The 21,096-nt window shown below is 48.9% G+C and overlaps 3 pseudogenes; all 3 read right to left on the reverse strand.

Annotated features, from left to right (window-relative positions):
* LOC119111669 (putative U5 small nuclear ribonucleoprotein 200 kDa helicase) overlaps positions 1-13,803 on the reverse strand; it is a 51,591-nt pseudogene extending 37,788 nt beyond the window's left edge.
* Positions 5,222-7,015, reverse strand: LOC119113175 (pyruvate kinase-like; annotated as a pseudogene).
* A 1,456-nt stretch (positions 13,804-15,259) lies between the features above and the next one.
* On the reverse strand, positions 15,260-19,534 carry LOC119111671 (MYG1 exonuclease-like; annotated as a pseudogene).
* Between the last annotated feature and the right edge of the window lie 1,562 nt (positions 19,535-21,096).

The raw sequence follows: 21,096 nt of genomic DNA on the forward strand, positions 1-21,096 counted from the left end.
AGACACAGCTGATATGCGTCTAGAACAAGCACAAGAGATTCCCTACGTCCGTGACGTAACAGTTATCTATAAAACAACCGGAAGACTCCATGCCCGATCGCTGACACGAGACACCAGTCTGTGTGTGGCCGGTACGCTGTTGCCCCGGCGTCACACCCTGGTGTCAGCCGACAGGGCCACGCGACACGTCCCGGTCCCACTGACCTGGCCGGAAGCACTCGTATAGCTTGACCTTGTCCCGCTCGGTGGCGCGCACGTCCTCCTTCTTCAGGAGGCCGCGGAACTTGTGCTTCAACACAGTCTCGCCAATGCAGAGGATCTCGCAGCGGCAGAAGCGTGGGTTCACGTACGTCACCTGCCGCGGACCGCGCGCGTCAGGCGAGGGCAGGCAGCCGGGCAGAGGAGCCGGTTCCGTCGACAACCACCAGGAAGGAAGTGCGGCCGCACAACATATCGCGTGTGAGGCAACTGATAAAGCAGCAAGCGCAGCTGAGCTGCGCTTGCTGCGTTCTGCACAACCGGACAGTTTTAAGATCATTGACAGCCATTAGCTGATTTCCCGTATGGGGAAAAAAGATTTTCATGTACGGCGAAAATATGACGTTAAAAAGTAAACTAGGGTCAAAGTTTTCGCATCTTCTTTTCTTTTCGCGAATTCTCATTTTAAGTGCTCATAGAGAACGTCATCCCTCTTTAAGGAAAGCGCTGTGTTAACAGTGTGGCCGATATTTCCACTGGTCATAGCCGACGGGCGGATGGCGGCGCGGGGCCTGCTGGAGCGTCGTCTCACCCGGGCGGTGACCACCGAGCCGGCGGTGGGCACGCAGCCCTGCTCCTGACCGGTGCGCACCTCCACCAGCTCCGTCTGGAAGAGAGACACACATACCGTCAACGGTAGCCATCGCAACAGGACGGGCAGGCGGCGGAACGGGCCAGCACCAGCACCGGGACGTGGCCAACGTTAATGAAGACAAACAATGTAGCTTCCGAAGGCGCGGAGGAGTGGGGCGTTCTCGGGGATGTACGCATTAGGAGCGTGTCAACGTGGTATGTGAAACGGTAACATGTGTTTAAACACCAGGATGGTGAGTGCACAGGACTAACGAATCTCACATCGTCGGCCAGACCGGTCGGACCCGCACCACATCGGCCCGCATTGTCGGACCGACCTTGTCGTCCTGCAGCACCCTGTGCACGCGCCCCACCAGACAGGAGTAGATGTAGCCGGACCGTTCGCAGGTTCCCTTGCCCGGCGCGTGGCTGGCGTCCACGGCACATAGGCAGTCCCCTGCAGCCAGAGCGCCGCCAGTGTCACAGGCAGCCAATCAGGGGTGTCACTTTTGAAAAGCAGTTGGAGAGAGGCCTGTCAATCTTTCATGAATGCCCACTTGAGTAGAAGATAGTTTGGGGTCATGGGGTCAACTACTGCGGGCGTAAAACTCTTTTTACACCAGTAGCGTACTGGGTTTCGAATTCTGAAGTTTGAAATGTCTTTGAGCTTCGACGTTGGATGTCGTTAATTAACACGCATCCGGGTAGCCGGCTGGATTCCCTTCGCTCGGCTGGGGGGGGGGGGGGGTAAATTCGGCTCGGTAATTTGACCCCCCTGCGATCCCGGGAACTAAGAAAGCTAGAGACACCATATTTCCAGGGCGTGTTGACCTGTACGTGAACTCACTTAGATCAAAGTTTGAGGTTTCTAGGTCATGACCTACGGGTCAAGTAAGGTGAAACAGGGTCAAATTCCAGGTTGGTCGCCAAAGTGCCCCCAGAACCTAGATAACTGTTTCTAAGCAAAATGTCATGGGCTCATTTAAAGTCACTGACCTTGTTTGACCTTTTGAAGGTCATGGTGACCAAAGTCATGCTGGACTGCTCTGAGTTTTGCATTTGAACAAGCGACAAATATTACGTTAGGAAGTATGTTCCTAAAAACAAAATGCCGACCTGGGTCATCTTAGGTTAATGACCTTTTTACCTCTGGGAGGTCCATGGAAGATGCATAATGCGGTTCGTGCTATAAAAAATTGAAATGAGCGCCAGAAACTATCCCATACAGCAAGCCCTAGACTAATAAAACATGCTGGTTTTGACCTTGTTCTGACCTTCATATCTGACCTTAGGTCAATGTAATTTGCTCATTCAATATTTTCGTTGCCTAAGAAAGCACCTCAGACATGTATGGCTTCGTCTAACACTCCGTTGCTGCATCAGATTGAACGATTCCCTAGAAATTGCCTTTGCTGAAACCAAGGCCTGACTTGACCTGCCATAGGTCAGCAACCTTACAAGGTACATCTAAATTTTGAGGCCAAATGATCCGTTATTCAATTGTCTACAGCTATGCAAAATTGGGCGCGGCTACGCCGCTCTGTTCGGAAACCATTCTGGAAAAACCTTCGGGGGGGGGGGGGGGGCAATTTGATCCCGCCCGAGCGCTTGTTAATACATATCGACAGCTCTCTCTTTTTCCATGCTTTTTCTATGGTGCCAACTAAACTGGGGTACATCATCTAAAAATAACGGGCTCGTGCTAGGGAGCGACACAACCAAAAAATCGTGTTCAGTTGCATACCTTAGGACCGTAAATGCATAGGTAGTTTGATAAGATATATCGCCCACATGCAATCGGATGAAAACAAAACACATGACTGTGCGGTATTGGGCTCCATCACACACATACGAAATGAGAGCATATTTTGTTTCCCGCCCGGTACAGGGCATTCGACGACCATCCGGTACGTCAGGTGCCTCACCACTCATAACGGCAGTGTGTGCGCTCCTGCGAGAGCACGGAACCCCGACTCCACGGTTTGACACCGCACGGCTGTCGTGGGCCGTCCACGTACCTGGCACGGCGAACACCGCGGTCTGACTGTCCAGCGCGGCCTCGCCGTCCATCTGGCTGTCCTGCGACATCCTCGCCTGGCGACACACGTGCAGAGGGGAGTGAAATGTCGTAACGGACACTCCCGTCTGCAAGCGGCTGGGGTGAGAGCTCACGTGACTGGGAGCGGACAGGATTAGGGTGATGGGATGTGGATGGGTGCGGGGTATGAAACATGACGAATACATCAGGTGAACTCAATGACCGTAAAACCATCGCGAATACTTTCACCAATTTGTTAATTAGTAAATATGGGCTGAACTGTGATGAAGTCCCTGTTGACGACGTCCAACTCTCCCTAGCCGCTTTGGGTTTTTCCCCATCATCGTCACTATATTTGAGAGGACACGTGCTGTTCGCAAATATCTTAAGCATACAACGCACTACACCACACATATTCCCAGCCTGTGAACAACTCCGAATGATAACTTAGCATTGGAAAGGCGTGAAACCGGACTGGCTCTGCCACAGGGATCTTTACTATTGCCGGGGTAGTAGCATACCTTAGATCACATGCGTGATGATATTTTTAAGGGCTTTTCAAATAGCTTTTGTTGCATATCCACCTTTTGCTGGTCTAGATCATGTATGTCACTGTTACGTATATGGCAGCATAGTAAAAGAAAGTATTACGGATGTCACATTGGTACATATGTCACATTCCCAGCTAAAAGCAAGTCAAATAACGCCGGACTGATGAGAAATGTACACATTTGTAACGCATATGAGGCTCGATTCCCCATTTTATAACGTCTACTTCTCTGTTTTTCGCGGCAGAATGTGTCTACATCTGGATCGGAACAACAACGGCACTTGTTGATCTTGTGATCCGAAGCCCATGGAGCGCATAATCCCGACACATGTACATCTGTTGACCCGAGGGCTGATGACACCACGGGTCATATCAGAGGACACAACTTGACAAGAATAGGCCAGGGGCGCAACCGATTCACATTTAGCAAAGTTATACAGCTAAATAGAATTTAAATATGTAAAATAGAACCTAAATAAGAAAACCACGATGTCTGCTACGCTGCAGAGCTCATTGGCATACCCAGCATATACCTAGCAGCATCTAGATCAGACATCAACATATTTGGACATATTTTCAATAGGCCGCATGCAATATATATATATATATATATATATATATATATATATATGTATATATATATATATATATATATGTATGTATGTATGGTGATTTCTGGTGCGTGAAATGAAATATACAGATAATGTGCAATTCTTGACTTCATGCCAACCTTACTCTAAGTATCCATAACCATACACCATATTGCTAGTAGTGTGTGCCTCTCAAGTCATAGCCGATAAAGGACTACCAAAGAGAGTGCGAACCCCGACGAGATTCCGTGTTGATTCCGTGTGTTGCAATGCACAATTTTAGTGGGTAGTTCACAAAAAACGCTTGTGATTCATCAGTTGCTGACATTTGTACTCTACCAGGAATAGCAGTGAATGGTACCTGAACTCTATCAGGTATATTAGTTATTCACATCCGGACTTTACACTGTTAAGTCCCTTACCTTTTCAGCAGACTAACGCAAGCTGGGTGACTTGGAGGTTCGAACGCGGCATGGACTGACACAGGTTCACCCCAAGTCACACTGCATCGAGTCAGTCTTCACCAACATCGTGGCTAGCCGGCTTAATGCCATCTCACGCCATCACGCACACACGCATGTACAACGCTCTGATACTAAAACCGTTGACTGTTTAATTGTAATGCCACACTGACGCAATTCAGGATGACCCAGGCAGGCCAGAGGATGTCTATCCAAGAATAGGGGATGGGAGGGGAGGCAGCGGCAATTTGAGTAGTTGCTTCTTTTCACGCACTCCCGCACGCCTAGCGGTAAACTTTCCTGAATTAAGAAACGGCTCGAGCTCCCCAAAACTCTTATAGCGCGACAGTTTCCGCGCCTGTGGAACCAGGTTTGAATCGGCCGAATATGACCTCATAAAAACATTATGAGTCATCAAGCCAAGGCATGAGCCGAGCACTTTGTACCACTCGTCATTCATGATGTCATTTTGTCTAGACTTGCGATGAATTGAGCTGTGATTTGTGACACAGTGCACAGTGCATTTGATGAAGGGATGAATGCAGAAACTGAGGGACACACGATACGGTTTGAAAAAATCAGACAAAGTTATATTTTCAAGTTAATGCGTGTTAAAGTTAGCGCTTTCTGAAATGTAAATAATATGACAGCATGAAAGTAGTATATATCACATGCTGAATATCATCATTCTTCACATAACATTACTTTGAATTTGTTTGCCATTTCCGACTGCTTACACCACAGGAGCATCTAAAAAGTGTCATTTTATTTGCATGAAATTTTGATTGTAAGGTAACAAAGGCGCGAGGAAGTAGCTCCATCCCACCCCTTCAACGCGCAGGCATCCTTCGCCAGGCTGACAGCTGACAGTCGCCGACACACACGGGCGTCTACTGGGCGTACACAATGCGCATGGTGTTGGTATAGCCGGCGCCCGACTGCCAGCCGGTGATGATCAGCACGGGATCGCCGGACTTGATGAAGTCCAGCGACTTGCCGAACTTCATGGCGTACTGGACGCGCGCCTCGACGTCCTGCAGCCAGTCGCTCTGCCGCTCGGCCGTGAACAGCAGCGGGAAGATGCTGCGGTAGAGCTGACACTGACGCGCCACCATGGCGTGCCGCGTCACGCAGATGATGGGACAGTGCGGCCGGTACCGGCTCAGCAGGTGCGCTGACCGGCCGCTGGTCGTCAGCACGATGATGGCCGCCGCGCGCACCTTGTACGACGCCTCGACGGACGCGATCGCCACCGAGTGAGCGTGGTCCGCCTTGCTGATCTGCGCCGTCAGGTCGAGGAACTTGCTCTTGTGCCAGATGGCCGACTCGGCCTCCATGCAGATCTTGGCCATGATGGACACGCACTGGACGGGGTAGAGGCCTTTGGCGCTCTCGCCCGACAGCATGACGCAGTCGGCGCCGTCCAGAACGGCGTTAGCGACGTCCGACACCTCGGCGCGCGTCGGTCGCGGCTTCTCAATCATCGAGTCGAGCATCTGGGTGGCGCAGATAACAGGCTTCCCGGCGATGTTGCATCGAGATATCATTCCCTTTTGAGCGATGAACACCTTCTCCGGAGGGATCTCAATGCCCATGTCACCTCGGGCCACCATTATACCATCAGCCGCTTCGATGATGGAGTCCATATTCTTGATCCCCTGGTGATTTTCTAACTTAGGGATGATCATAATGTTTTTGCCTTTGTCGCCTAAAATTTTCCTGATCTCGTTTACTCCATTTGCGTCTCGAATGAAATGATGCGAAAACGAAGTCCACTCCAACTTCTAATCCCAAAAGCAGGTCTCCCTTGTCCTTCTCAGAGACCGCCGGAAGGTCAACGGGAGTTCCCGGCAGGTTGACTCCCTTTTTGGAGCCAAGCTTGCCGCCGTTTTCGATAACGCATTCGATGTGATCACCGCTCACTTCCTTGGCCATTAAAGACATCAGCCCGTCGTCAACGAATATCCGGCTGCCGGCTTTAATTACTTTCGTTATATTAACGTAGTCAACGTAAACAGTTTCTTTGGAGCATTTCTCTTCAAATGACTTATTCGTGGTGATGGTAATTTTTTCACCGGTAACCAGCTCAACTTCACCAGTCCCGCTTCCATCGATCAAACCTGTACGAATTTCCGGTCCTTTTGTATCGAGTGCGATGCCAAGTGTGAAAGGAAATCCATGTTTTTCTCCATATATTTCTGTCGCTTTCCGGACGTTGTCCACGGTTGACTTGTGATATTCATGAGTACCATGGGAGAAATTCAGCCTTACTACTGTCATACCAGCCTCCATCAAGGCAACCAATGTTTCCACTTCTCGTGAAGCTGGTCCAATCGTGCAGACTATCCCAGACATCCTGAGCGACGAGGGCACTGAATCGATATCGAGAGCAGCCATGTGCTCAAGGAACGTATTGGCACGCTCCGCATTTCCTTGCTCATTTAGAATCTCGCCCATTTTGTTCGAAAATGCTTTGTTACCGCCGCAGGGAAAACAGCCAAATGCCATAAATCGGAATGCACAACGAGTTAAAACTGAGATTTAGACAATCCTTCAGAGAGGCCTCCTCATTAGAACAAACGCTTCAAAAAGACAGCCCCCAAAAAATCATGAAATAAAAAACGACATCGCGCGCAACTTCTGCTGAATGACTTCCGCTGAGCAAAAAAAGCGTGATGGACTAGGACGCGAACACCCGGGTTGAAAGTGCGGAGGGCAGAATTCTCCTTTTTCAGGTTGCCAACCGCAAGCTCCAATCACTCGTGACCCACTTCTTCAGTGTATCCGTAGTATCTCCAGTCTTTGAAAATTAAGGAAAACTTAAAAATTTGAATAAATTATGCAGGACTGCGTTAAACTGGCCAGCACTGCATGCCACCGATCATCAAAACGAGCCGAAGAATATGTGGATTACAAATTACTTTATGTTCTGAACCATTTAAAATATTGTCACGGAATATACAACATTCTCAGGGTTACAATCGACCTTCCTTTTTACAACAATAACTGGTATCTTTGGGAAGATCAAAGGGGAAAACAACTATTCATTTTCAGGTAGCATCCGTTCTTTTTTCCCATAGCAATAAGTAAGTTTTAAGTTTTCCCAGAGCAACTGAAAAAGTCAGCTCAGTTATTGGTTCGTTCTTGACAGTCGATTAATTGTACACCTGCAACAGTCTCTCTTAAAATACCTGTGCAACTATGGAAAAATCTACTTCTTCTCGTCCTTCCAGGCGTCCAACAGGCAATGAAACATGTTTGGGGGTAAAAACAGCACTGCTAAGGCCACTAAAAATTGGGTAAAACTGGAATAGAAAGGATTTATTTTGAGAAAAAAGGATAACAAAGTGAAGGTGTCCAACAGCAGCTGAACCGTACTTGGAAGTAAAGGCAGTGCTGCCAATGCCATCAGAAACTAGATAAAATGCCCTTGAGAGTTGGTGGTTGCCTTGCTGTCCGTGCACGAATGCTTTAAGTGGTTACCAAGCTCGTGACGTTCATGATGGGACAAACCAAAAAGCGTAGTCCACTTCAATCCCCTAGTTGGTTAGAGCACTCATCTTCCAATTCATCAGCCGGTGGTGGGGTGGGTAGATTCAAGTCACTTAGGCGCTGGCTAGCCATCCACGGACTGGGATGGCTTGCGGCCGGTGTTAGCCGCCGTGCTAAAGATCACGTGACGGCAGAAGGCAGGACGGGCCACATCCAGCATTGCGCCACGGTAAGCTTTCGAAGTAAAATGTTGCCGTTGGCATGGAATTTCGCGACTGGATGGTGAGATCAGGGCCCACGCAACTAGCACTGCTTAGATCCCAGAAATTCATGAGCCAAAAAGTTCGGACTTGATCTTAAACAAAACAAAAAACAAAAACGGGTGCGCCCACACTGTATTCCTAATATTGGGCATAAGTAACGCAAACTGTGCGCAAAAACCGCAGCATCATCAAATGCAAATGCCGAAAGTCACCACAGAGAGTGTACGAAGGTGCTTCACGCCAGCACGCGACAATGCGCTGAGAAATTGCGCGCAGAGCACATAAGCAGCATGACACATGTAAGGACAAGTACAACACCTGATACACATCATCTTCATGACACATCGAAGGACGATTGAGGACCTGAAACACGTCATCTGCATGACACAGCGAAGGAAGGGTACGGCACATGAAACACGCCGTCCGCATGATGCATCTAAAGACGACTGGGCATCTGAAATACGTCCGCACGACGCAGCAGGACGGGTAGGGCATCTAAAACACGTGACCTGCATGACACATCAAAAGACGAGCAGGGCACCTGAAACACGTCATCTGCGTGACGCATTCAAACAACCGGAAGGCATGTGGAACACGTCTTCGATCGGATCGGATCGGAAACTAAACAACGTGGGTTGTTCAGACTGAGTTCAGACACCGACTTACATGGAGTCATCAATGTTCGTTAGGTTCATAAACTTTACCACTGCGACGGAATACCCCTCTTTCATGAGTTTGACAGGCAGAAGTGCGCAAATCTTTAGCGTCCGTGCACACTGCATAAGCGCAAAAATAACATGGCTGGAAAATGTATCGCCTCTGAGCCAGGTAGGACATGACAACTGTAATACGCGAAGCTCAGAAACAAGGAACGGCCTACAGTGTTGGTGACTGCCACCAAAACATCGAGTAAAACGCCAACATTTTAATTGGATCCTGGTCACAATACAGCGACCTATCTGCCCATGCCTTCTCATGACGCAATTTCTCCTGGTTTAGACCAAAGCAAGTTATATGAGGCCGGTTTCGGATAAGGCGGCATTGGTGGATTCGCTGTCGGTTGCTGACTATGGCTCGCACAGCGCTGAAACATTTAGCGATTGATAGACATGCTTTCACCGTGCGTCCGTTTCGCATCTTCCTCTGATCTGGTTACCAAATCTGAGACAAATGCTAAACATAAACATTCAGCAATGGGTAGAGCCATGGTTTGCCATGGTTTGCACGTTAGCGTGCGAGCGGATGCACACCTCAAACCACACCTTGGCCACACGACCGTCCATTCTCTCTTCCCTGAATGTGGTGGTCTTACTGCTGTTCAACACCGGGTCGTCAAGCTAGACTTTGCCGTGTACTTCAGATGTTTTTGAAGGTTGACTAGCAAACGTTTCTCACGTTAATCAAATGGGAAGGACATAGTCCGTTCAAATTGCAACATTGCAGAATTCACCCCGAAATACCGACTGGTAAGCAAATACCCCGAGCTGCATGTGGCACAACTTTTAAAGAATTGCATTTGTTTACCGTCAATTGCAGGGAGCCATGAGTCTAGCGATTGCGAATATAAATAACATCTTCTAGACAGCGTGGCAGCAGAATCGGGCCGACACGAGCTGGGCCGGGCAGGTAATTAATGTCATCATGGCCCCAGTAAGAATGCCTGGGAATGCCGCCCTGCTTGTAATCATCTGATTTGAGCACACATGTTGCGCATGGCACTCATGACCGCAAAATGAGCCTGTTCGAGCGTTTTCAAGGGAGTATCCCACCTTCGTGGCATATCAGGCATATTCTAGTGAAACCTTAGGACCATTCTCGTCTACTGATAGCACTGGGTAGTGCCATTGCAGCCCGTCAGACCACAAGAAGGTTGTCAATCATAATTATATTCGAGTCCAAATTACGTTGTCAACGTTTTGTAACAGCACTACACTTCTTCCCCGCTATCGCCACTACTTTCGTCATGACAACCGCCGTGGCATCTCTACTGGTGCGCATAAAAGAACGTCTCTGATTGGCCCAGCGGCGGCAAGGGTCTGTTATCGAGAGGCGCATTGGTTGAACTTTGAACCAGTTCGGTGTCATTATGGACCACGTGATACTCCCATTCTCAAGGCCACAGTGCGCCTCGAAAGAGTATCCGTGGTAAACGCCATAGGACAGAGATCCAAAGTCATAGCATAAGGTTTCCCTGAATTCGCGGGATAATAGCTTCATGTTCTCTTATATTTTGGTCTGAACAGAATAAACGCGGCATACTCCCTTTAACGCGCTGCCCATGAACATTTTGTTTAAAGGGTTATACGGATGAGACACGAAATAGATACTCGTGGATGTGCCTCTATTCATAAGAGACAGATGGGTAATTATACCAAAGCGCTACCAACTTCCTACTTGTAGGCACAGACGACATTTCTCGGTTGCGCACCATCGTGTCTCCCACACGGTAGCTGTCAAATAATCTGCAAGTTCCAAATGTATTCAACTTGAGTTACTGAGACGGTAAGTGGGGCCAGGGAAGAGAGTCGGATGGTGGGGCCGGGGAAGCGGGAAGCTGACTATGTGGAAATGGGACCTGAACACAATCAGACAAGGTGGCACAGCGGGCCAATCAGAGAACGAGGCAGCACAGAGGGCCAATCAGGGGACACGGCAGCACAGTGGGCCAAGCAGAGACTGTCAGGTGAGTCCAGGATCAAGAGACTGTTAACTAGGCCATGAGAACACCGAAAGGGCGGTGTCAGGAGGGCTCCTTGGGGCAGTGAGCGATTCTGCCATATGAGAATGTCCTGAAACGATCGTGGGACTTGCAGACATGGAATGTCCAGCCGGCAATCAATTAAACTGCCGGCTAACTGCACAACCAGACCAAGAGGACAGGACGATCAAGAGGACGCCGTGGTCGGGTAGGTGTACTTTTACTTCATAAGAAGAATACTTTAACAGAATGCTTCACATTTCACGATGCTACAGCAAGCCTGAGATATGATAAAATAAGCTCACTTATAACAAGTTGTGGGTGGAACAGACTGCAAATGACAGCACAATTCTCTGTTTAGTAAACACAGTCCTCAATGCACCATGGCTTGTTTACGACATCGTACCTTGCACAACATTGATTGAGAGCCAATCGAAGGACGTTATATCTGGAAATCGCGCTCAAGAACGCCAAATATGAACGCCACGAACATTACGTTTTTCTCCGCCTTGATCGTCGCATGGCTTATGGAATGGGCAGATCTGAATGACAATATTATGACGTCATGAACGCCAAGGTCACTTTGAAACACTCCCCGATACACCTTTTCCCACTTTCGCGGGCATGTAGCTCAGAAACTTGAGGGGCTTAGGTCTTAAGAATGGTAGAATTGTGAACAGCACCGAAAGGTCTTCAAGATGGCTATTTCAGTTCAAAACCTCACATAGATGTGGAACACTCCCTTTCACACTGGTACCGATAACATTAATAAATTACTAATAGGCATATGCACATATGGTTATTATGCTTTGGTATGGTACGTATGGTAATTATATATACATATGGTTATTCCAAATCATGATAAACGAGAATACTTATCGGTTAAGTTGCATTTTTAATCGTCTTCAGGTAGCCAGTGTCTTCCAAAATGAGCAATTGATATAGATTCATATAATGCATACGGGCGATGGACACCCGGAGATTCTGAGCACGTCTGGCTTTCCGGTGAGGGAGTCACGCACAGCAGGGAATTGCTTCCATGTGGACAGATAAAGCACACCGCCGAATTCGTGTATACTCTGACAGTTACAACGGACATATCGTTGGAGATTGGGGAAAGATTGAAAGATTGAAGAAAAAAAACACTGCAAGCCTCTGGCAACACTTTCTTCGGAAACCAGTGCCCATCCGTTTGGTTCGTGCCTCGACGTGTCTCGCCTTGACCGTCCATCGGCCTATGAGTGACTGTCTCGGGGCTCCTCAGGCGTCAAACGGTCTCGCAGGCATATCAGAAGACCGCGAGTGCTGTGAGGTTACGACTGTGAGAGGAATTAAAGGCTCTTGCCGCTTACTGGCCAAAACCTTGCTGGGGTCAATTTGCCGCGTCATGGCCCCTGGCCATTTTTTGGCGTCCTCGATTATCCCATGTCTGACCGACCGCGCGACATCACATCTTTTTGAGGGGCGCTCAAACGTTCGGTGACACGGACTCCGGGACTTTAAACCTTAAGGACCTACACCATTTAGGACCTGACGTCCATGCCAAAGCCCTGGTTACGCCGTTTTGGGGAATGTTCGTTGAACTGCTGACGTCGCTGCAATGAATTGAAATAATTAACCTAACATAATTTGCGCATATATGATTTGGTTTTCAGTGAGGTCAAAGTCGGTTTGGTGGTAAAATTCATCCAAAGACCCCTGCAGGAAGCATCCCACTTGAAATGGATAGAGGCTCTGGTGGCGTATGGTCCGACGTCACATGGCTCATCCCACCGCCCGTTTGCCGGCTGGGTGCACTGACCAACTCTGGTCAAGGTCACATCGGCCTCAGCAGTGGGCAAACCCAAGGCATCCACCTATGATATGCTGGGTTGGTGACAAAGCTCAGGTCAATTGGCTGAACTACGGCTTATGAAGAAAACTGTTGTTTTCTACATTTCTTTGCTGTTATATCATTTTTGTATTTTCATTGTATTTTTACAGGATCATACCCTCAGGCACCTCAAGTTCCCAGGTCATGCCACCATGGAATGACATGCAATTTAATGACTTAACATACATTGACAATGGTAGGTTTCACTCTGCTCATGCTACTGCAAGCAGTACATTTTAGCAGTGGAAATATGAAGGCATCATTGCTCCAGTACACTTTTAAATGACAGTCCAGCCCTGTTTGTTATGGAAAACCATTTGGACAGGTCAAAAATAATAGAAAACATGTCAATGTGCTGTGGTGATTTTAACGTGGCCTGTGATCATGTGCTGTATGTTTCTGTGTGTATGTGTAGGCCTTAGTTGGCCTTAGTTAGTCAGTTAGTAGGCCTTAGTTAGTAGGCCTTAGGCCAACTCCTACGTTGGGGCAGTTTGGCAAGCATAGGGATGGAGATTAGTCAATTTGACTGTTGAGTGCATTGTCACACATTCTACAATGAAAAAATTATTAAAAGCACAGTGCATCATCACATGGCATGGTAATACCACAGCAGCTCATAAGCATGTTTGCCATAACTTGCTGACTAGTCCAAATGGTTTCCCACAAAAAACAGGCCTGACCTGTCATTTCACAGTGTACTGTAACAATGATGCTTCCATATTTCAACCTCTGAAAATGCTCTGCTCGTAGCAGCTTGCATGAGTGACATCTTATCACCATAAAAAATTTAGTGCACACTCACCTTCAGAAAGCAAGCCTGTAGTCAGCCTTTCGGTGTCCCCCTATTGGCACGTGCTTATGTTCCAGAATTTGGCGTGACAAGATTATCACATGTAGGCAACAAAACTCGGGTTACAACATCCGTAAGCATTCACACAGCTACCCGTACCCTTTTCAACAAAATCAGCAGTCACATTACCCTTAACACCAACCAACTAGTCGGCAATCCCAGGTGCTGCCGGGCTACTAGATATGCAATGAACGCAAACGCAAGGCACTGTTGATACGTGTCACCTGCGCAGCAATGACTCACAATTTGTGCGTAGCAGGAACTTTAAATAATACAAGCAGCGCTTTCAGGGACGCATCTCCTGCCAATGCTCTTTAATGCTTTTCGCCAATTTGGCAGCACTGTTCCTTCCTTAACGGCTCACCCAGCGCGTTCCCATTTGGCTCCAGTTGTGTAATCAATCTAGACAGAGGCTAAAGGCGTATGGGATCGACTCTGGCATTGCACCGAGGAGTACCGAGACCCACCCAGATGTCAACGCTTGCACAGGTCATGTGTCCTGATGAGTCGATGTACGCGATATTCCAAGTGCAATTCGCATGCATGCAAGTGGATTTTGATCGCCACGTGTGTTGCTCGCTCAGTGCCATATAATATGTTATAGTTCATCCCGGATGCGGCTCAGTTGTACTGAGCCACATCAACGATGATCTCGATTAGCACGATAGACTTCCCCCGACTGCGACTCAAGGACATAGAATCCAGTCGATTCCGTCCTTACCTTACGCATTATTGGTTCCTTTACGGATCGACTTCGATTCCGTCTGGGGGTTTAAGTCGGCACAGCCTCCCCAATAACTTGTAGCCTGAAAACACTTAACAAGAGCAGAGCTGACAATAATTCTAAGCAGCACTGCTGCCAAATACAAGACACTTACATAGGGCATCAGATCTCGCTCACACCTGTCACACTGCTCTCCTTTTGCATCCATTTCCACCCCGCCACACACCAATGACGACCCTACATGACGTTCCGTTTACATACACGCCATCGCACCAAGTGGGCGTCACATAAACAATAGCACTGGCATTAGCCTGGCATGTACATAGCACATGTTTCATGCCCAAGATGGCTTTACCTAGCACCCAAGCAGGCGAGCCTGTGGTTCCAGGCTGCAGCACCACAGCTCTGCCCTTCAGTGGAATTCTGCGCCAAACCACTTCTCATCTATGGAGTGGGAACGCACATCATAATATGTAAGTTGTCAGCCACCAGCTCAGCAATTACCTTCCGGTCACTAACTGGGCCCATTGCCCCTGCAGCTATCAACTGCTAGCTGCAGGGCCCACCGCGGAAATTTCCTTCATGTGCATTTCAAACACAAACCACCACAAAAGGTGTATTTATTTGTACAGTCGTCCACCTCCATAGTCCAGCGGGCGCAAATCACAGCTTGCCGGCCTCCTGAAGGCGATTGGCGCGCCATCTGAAGCACACTCCTGTGACTGGTCGCGCCGCCTATAAAGCCAGACGCGTGCACGAACACGCCATCGTCGAGTGCCGGCCTCCTTGGAGAGCTGCTCGCCGCGCAGACCCCGCCAGCTCGCCTTCAGTGGGTACTCTGAGGCGGTGGGCGTGTCAGCGAGCCGCGCAGACCCCCGCCAGCTCGCCTTCAGGGGTACTCTGGGGGCGGTGGGCGTGTCAGCGAGCCGCGCGAGAGCTCGCCGACGCTCGACTACGGCCATCTCGCGCCTTAGCGTCACGGGCGCGAGAAATTGACCGATCATTATCACTTCCGCGTCACACACGGGACGCAAAGCGGCGGCACCCGTCTGAGAACAGGCACGGGTGACACAGGTGCACTTTTCGCAAACTCCCTCGCATGCATCATCACGTCCTCCCTGGCACCAACCTCATGTCGAAGGAGCCGGTGAAGGCTGGAAAAAACCGGCCTGCACGCGCCCACTGCCCTGCTGGTCCGTAAACAGCACGAACATGACCTGGCACGGCGGTTGCTGCTCCTGCTCCAGCACAAACAGGTGGTCTTTCCAGGGCACGCCGCCCTTCGGCAGCTCCATGATGAGGCCGCTCGGGTCCACCTGCGGTCCACCGGTCAGCGGCCGTTGGTGCAAGGCATCCACGTCCCCGTACCCAGTACAGTACAAAGTACAAGAACGGGCGCTGAAGCGCGGTACGCCGGTCACAGATCGGTCAGCGCGAGTGCCTGTCACATGCCATTTGTACCAATATGATTGATCTGAGCTTGTTACAGTTGGACTTCTTCACATTTATGCTGCAAAGGCTATGTACAGCACGTGATGATTCCCCAAAGAACAGACGAGACCTCGCCGAAGAAGCGCCCAAACTTGTCCACGCGTGAGGCAACGCCAAACGGCTTGGTCGATTTCAGAAACACATGACAGCCTTACCATTCTGGCACGACCTGTAAGCCAATGATGGCAATGTAGCAGCTCCCGCAGCATGTCTCCTTCCCTGTGCTCCTCGTCTGGTGCCGATCGGTGACAGCCTGCTCACCTGGTGCCGATCAGTGACAGCCTGCTCACCTGGTGCCAGTCGGTGTCGGCCTGCTTCATGAGGAGTCGCCCTGCTCACCTGGTGCCGGTCGGTGGCGGCCTGCTCACCTGGTGCCGGTCGGTGGCGGCCTGCTCCCCTGGCGCCGATCAGTGACAGCTTGCTCACCTGGTGCCAGTCGGTGTCGGCCTGCTTCATCAGGAGTCGCCCTGCTCACCTGGTGCCGGTCGGTGGCGGCCTGCTCACCTGGTGCCGGTCGGTGGCGGCCTGCTCCCCTGGTGCCGATCGGTGGCGGCCTGCTCCCCTGGTGCCGGTCGGTGGCGGTCTCCTCACCTGGTGCCGGTCGGTGGCGGCCTGTTCGCCTGGTGCCAGTCAGTGACAGTCTGCTCACCTGGTGCCGGCCGATGACGGCCTGCTCACCAGCCGGCGGGCCGGGTACCAGACGGTCCAGATGCGCTGCACGGCGTCCGTGAACTCGGCCGTCACCAGCCGCCGCGCACGCTCGAAGCACGCCGCTTCGTCCGGTCTGCGTGTCATTCCAGCGCCGGTTGAGGCGGGACACGCGTGCGCCGATCGTCGAGTTCACCTGGTACCTGCGACACCGACGACCAGGCAGTCAGGCCAGCCTGGTGGCCGTGGAGGCCGTCACTGGGCCGGCGGCACGCGCTGTGTGGGGGGGGGGGGGGGGGGGGGCGGGACCCAGCGGAAGTTAGGCAACATTACATCTGCAGCAATGGGTTGAATGAAAGGAATATGGACAAGCAAACATTGGACAAGAGCATTATCTAAGACATTCTATGCATGCAGTCTTAGTGTGGCGTGTCATGGTCAGCCCATATGAATCACGAAAACGTGAGTTTTAACCAATCAACGCAAATTTCGCGTGCTGTCCAATCGATACAGTTCTCTCGGACTAGGCGGAACCGTACATTCTGACCCATCCGTGCCAATTCCGACGACGGCACATAACCAATGACAACTCGGCGGATCCGACCCCTCCGCGCCAACCCACACGAGTCCCGAAGCCGACCCGCTCCGAGCGCCCCGCCCGCGCCCACCGTGGCGTGCCGTCGTGCTGGTTGACGCCGTTGTCCACGGCGTCGATCTCCTCCATGAACGTCTGGTAGAGCCGGTCGAACACGACCTCTCGGTGCTCGCTGGCCGCGGGGCCCAGCTGGGTGTCGAGCACGTCCCGTCCGAAGTGGTGGAAGATGAGGCCGGCCGAGCTCAGGCGCGTCACCCACGGCTTGGCGCCGGCCGTCAGCGAGCGCATGCTCTCCGAGAAAGACCTGAAGCCAACAGACGGCTCTCGTGCCGGTCACGCGCGCCCGCTGACGGCGTCACGACATGCAGCCACGACTGAGACATGCGACACAAATGGAGAACAGACAACTGTGCTGACAGGGGTGGAGTTTTGTACCCCCCCCCCTCCCCCTACAGCCTTACTCCAAATGATTTCCCTGCTCTTTAAAATGGGACTCAAAAAGCTGACAAAAAAACAACAGAGATGCATTACACCCCCAAAAGTGTGTTATCTGAAAGTCTGAACCCATCTCCATGCAACCCATGAATCTTATAAAGCTTTGACAATGTGCAGTGTCAAATATAATTTAGTGAGTGAAAAATATAGACATCCATAGGTTGCTGAGTGGGCAAGAGTCTGTCATATTATCATAGCACTAACTTTTGGTGGTGGTCATATCGGTGCAGCTCAGGGTTGTAGACAGCACCAACGTCAACAACAATATCACACTCCCTTAGAACAGCTTCATCACGGGACCTGAAACAGCAGTTTTTGTGACATCCTAAGCATACTCCAAGTGATAGAAACTATATGCGTAAACTGTGACGTTACAATGTAGTCACATAGCTAGTGAAATTATTCCAGCAACAGGGCTAAGCTTTCAGACACGTTTCACCAATCTCTTCCATGAACACTGCTAGTTGTAAGGAAACCTCAGATGCTTAAGATGGCTGCATGTTCTGCATTTAGCAATGAACCCACAGAGGTCTAGAACTTAGCTTGAACAATGACTATTAACCAAAAACAATTGATCATTCACCAAATGTAGCCCGTGACAAGCCAAACATTGAAAGTGGGGCACAAATGGGTACATAGAAGAAAAATTGCAACTAAAAGTATTGACAGACCTGACAACTTCAGCTTCATGACACTCAGGTAACATCTTGAGCATTGAGACAGCCAGGACTTCATCACAATGGAACATGCCATTGTGCGTTCCAATTTTTTGCACAGCTTTCTTGAATTTTTTAGTTTCTCCTGTCATGATTCTTGCTAGAAAGAAATCCAATTTAATGACTGCATGCCACTCAATATACCTGGTATGCTGAACATAACTGGTATACACTGGGTCTACAGATAATACTAATGGAAAGCAGTACTAGCTAACAAACACATGTGATTTATATCTATAAATAGGGTATGCATATCACATCACACAAGCATCACATTACAAAAGTTAGGAACTGCTAAACATCTCACATTGTTGTCATTAAGACAGTTAAGCCACCAAAACACTTAAACTCACATGAGATACAACAAAATTCAAATACACACCTATGGTACAGCTTTTCTTAATGAGTTAAGATGCAAAGAGTCTTGAGCACCATAAGCCACTGGCAGAAACAGTAAAAGGAACTCATCATAACAGATAGAGCTAGGTGACATGGTCATAAGACAATACCACAGCTGGCTGTCATACAATGAGGCAAATCAAACATGAGATCTGTGCAGGTTTGAGCCGCATCATGCCTTGCGGTAGCCTAAATCCAGCCAAACTTAGCTTGGTGCACCTCCTAGTTAGGATTCCTCTGAAGCCACATATGACTATGAAGATGGCTTGACCACTACACTACTATAATCCACAAATCAAATACACATTGTATTACACATATTTAGAGACAACATTTTGAATTGGACAACCCAGTGCACATTTTCTGTGGCACATCATTAAGTCGCATAGGGACTTTGTTGTTGTTTATTGGTGTTTTCAGGCGCATCAACTCCAATGGTCATTTTGTGCCCATCTCATAGGGACTGATGACGTTCAGCAAGTTGTATGTAATTATCATAAATCTGACAATGGGTTTCTGAAAATGTTCTTGATAAAGCTTCAAAATATCACAGATATCTTAATTTGTCCCGCTATGGAACGCATAAATGGAAAATTTTGCAGTGTTGTCTGCTGGACGCGATGCTGAACAGGACCTACATGGAGGGAAGCACCACTGTCACCGAATATTCATCTGTCAAATAACCGAATCACTCGCCCAAAATGACGCACACTGTCCTTGATGCCACCCCTTCCCCAATACTCCTATGTCACACTGGCAGCTAACCGGGTTACACCAACACCCATCCGCGTGGCCCGCGCACAACCAACCTACGCGGAAGTGCCACATGCTTTATGTTATAATTTTTCACGGTAAGAGTACCGCAATATGAGTGATGTTCGCTCGTACACGTACCTGCAATTATCGCTCACATTTCACGAATCACAGTACGAACTTCAGCGCTGATAACCCTGTCATCACTATGAATGGGCAGACTTTTGAAACCCCTTTATGTATCTGGTTTTCAAAGCTGATTCTGAACAAAAAAATTCGTGAGCACGGTTAAGACAGTTGTGGCGCTATTGGGACATAATCGAGCCGGGCTGATGCTGTAAAGCGCCGGACTTGACTGCGAGGCTGTCCGGTGCCGTATGTGGCGGGTCGTATAAGTCGTGAAAGCCATATGTCATATATATGTAATGACATGACTTATATGAGTCATATTTCACACACTTAATATTGTGGGTTGACTCCAGAAATACAAAGTATATGTAGTGTCTGGAGATTTTACCATGTGTGAATGATAGCCCAGGCTTGTCCGTGAAATAATTGACTGAAAGCTGGGCGAGATCTTGCAATTGAGCAAGGAGTATTTGATCCCATTCAGTAGACCTTAAGATAATTTTGAAGGTGACAGTTGTCAAGTAAGATTTATTTTGAATATATTTGTTGTTACATACCTTCCTCAAAATCGAAAAGCACAAATGTAGAATGGGCACCAGATGCCCTACATGACCAGCATTCATTGGTCACATTTATTGAATTTATTAACACTGGCTGGCATATGGTGTCTGTTTTATACTGGAATTTTTTGGATCTGTGAGCAACATCTGTGTTTTAAAATTCAGTCAAGGTGCATCTTGCTAGCAACTTTCATGCATGCAATCATTGCAATGAGATTATTCTGGTTATATTGAAAACTTGTAGTCCTTTATATGGCTGTATACCTGACTCATTGCAATTATCTTCCATAGAATTGAGCTAGGATGAAGTTCACACTTCACAAGTTTTGTGGGCAAAATGTCTGCATTTGGCAATGACCACATGGCTCTGCCACAGGTAGGGCAAAAATGGTCCACCCCTTAAAAGCATTTTTGGGGGTTGCCTGCTGCTCTCACCTATCGCATGGCATGGTGACATGAAATTGATGTGTGGGGTTAGTTTGGCTGCCAATTTTTACCACATCTTGCAGATTGGATGCGGCATGCATGCAAATTTAACTTGTAAATGATTCATGTGTCCAGAGCTGGTAAAAAACATGGTGCTTTTGTTATCTGTATTTGTAGGATATTGTATGGCATGTATGCAAGCTCCATCGCTACAGAACATGTGATGACCTTTGCACTGCATGCTGGAACACTATCAGGTAATATTGGCCCATTGTATTGGCTTGTGTACAGGCCTTGCCTTTGAAGGCCACTGGTCACATGCTTTGTGCATGTCATGGCATTTGATATGCCTGTTATCAGCAAGTGAGCACAAGATGGCCTTTGTGAAGAACTGGTGGACAACAGATTATGCAGAAGATATTTTCACATATTTCCTTTGGAAGGAGAAAAACACCATTTCATTTCGAGGTAGATCACCTCAGGTGAGGCTGGGGCAGTCAGGAACTTGTTTGTC

The sequence above is a fragment of the Pollicipes pollicipes genome, unplaced genomic scaffold (genome assembly GCF_011947565.3).
Source record: "Pollicipes pollicipes isolate AB1234 unplaced genomic scaffold, Ppol_2.1 Scaffold_7261;HRSCAF=8764_pilon_pilon_pilon, whole genome shotgun sequence".
Classification (NCBI taxonomy): Eukaryota; Metazoa; Arthropoda; class Thecostraca; order Pollicipedomorpha; family Pollicipedidae; genus Pollicipes; species Pollicipes pollicipes.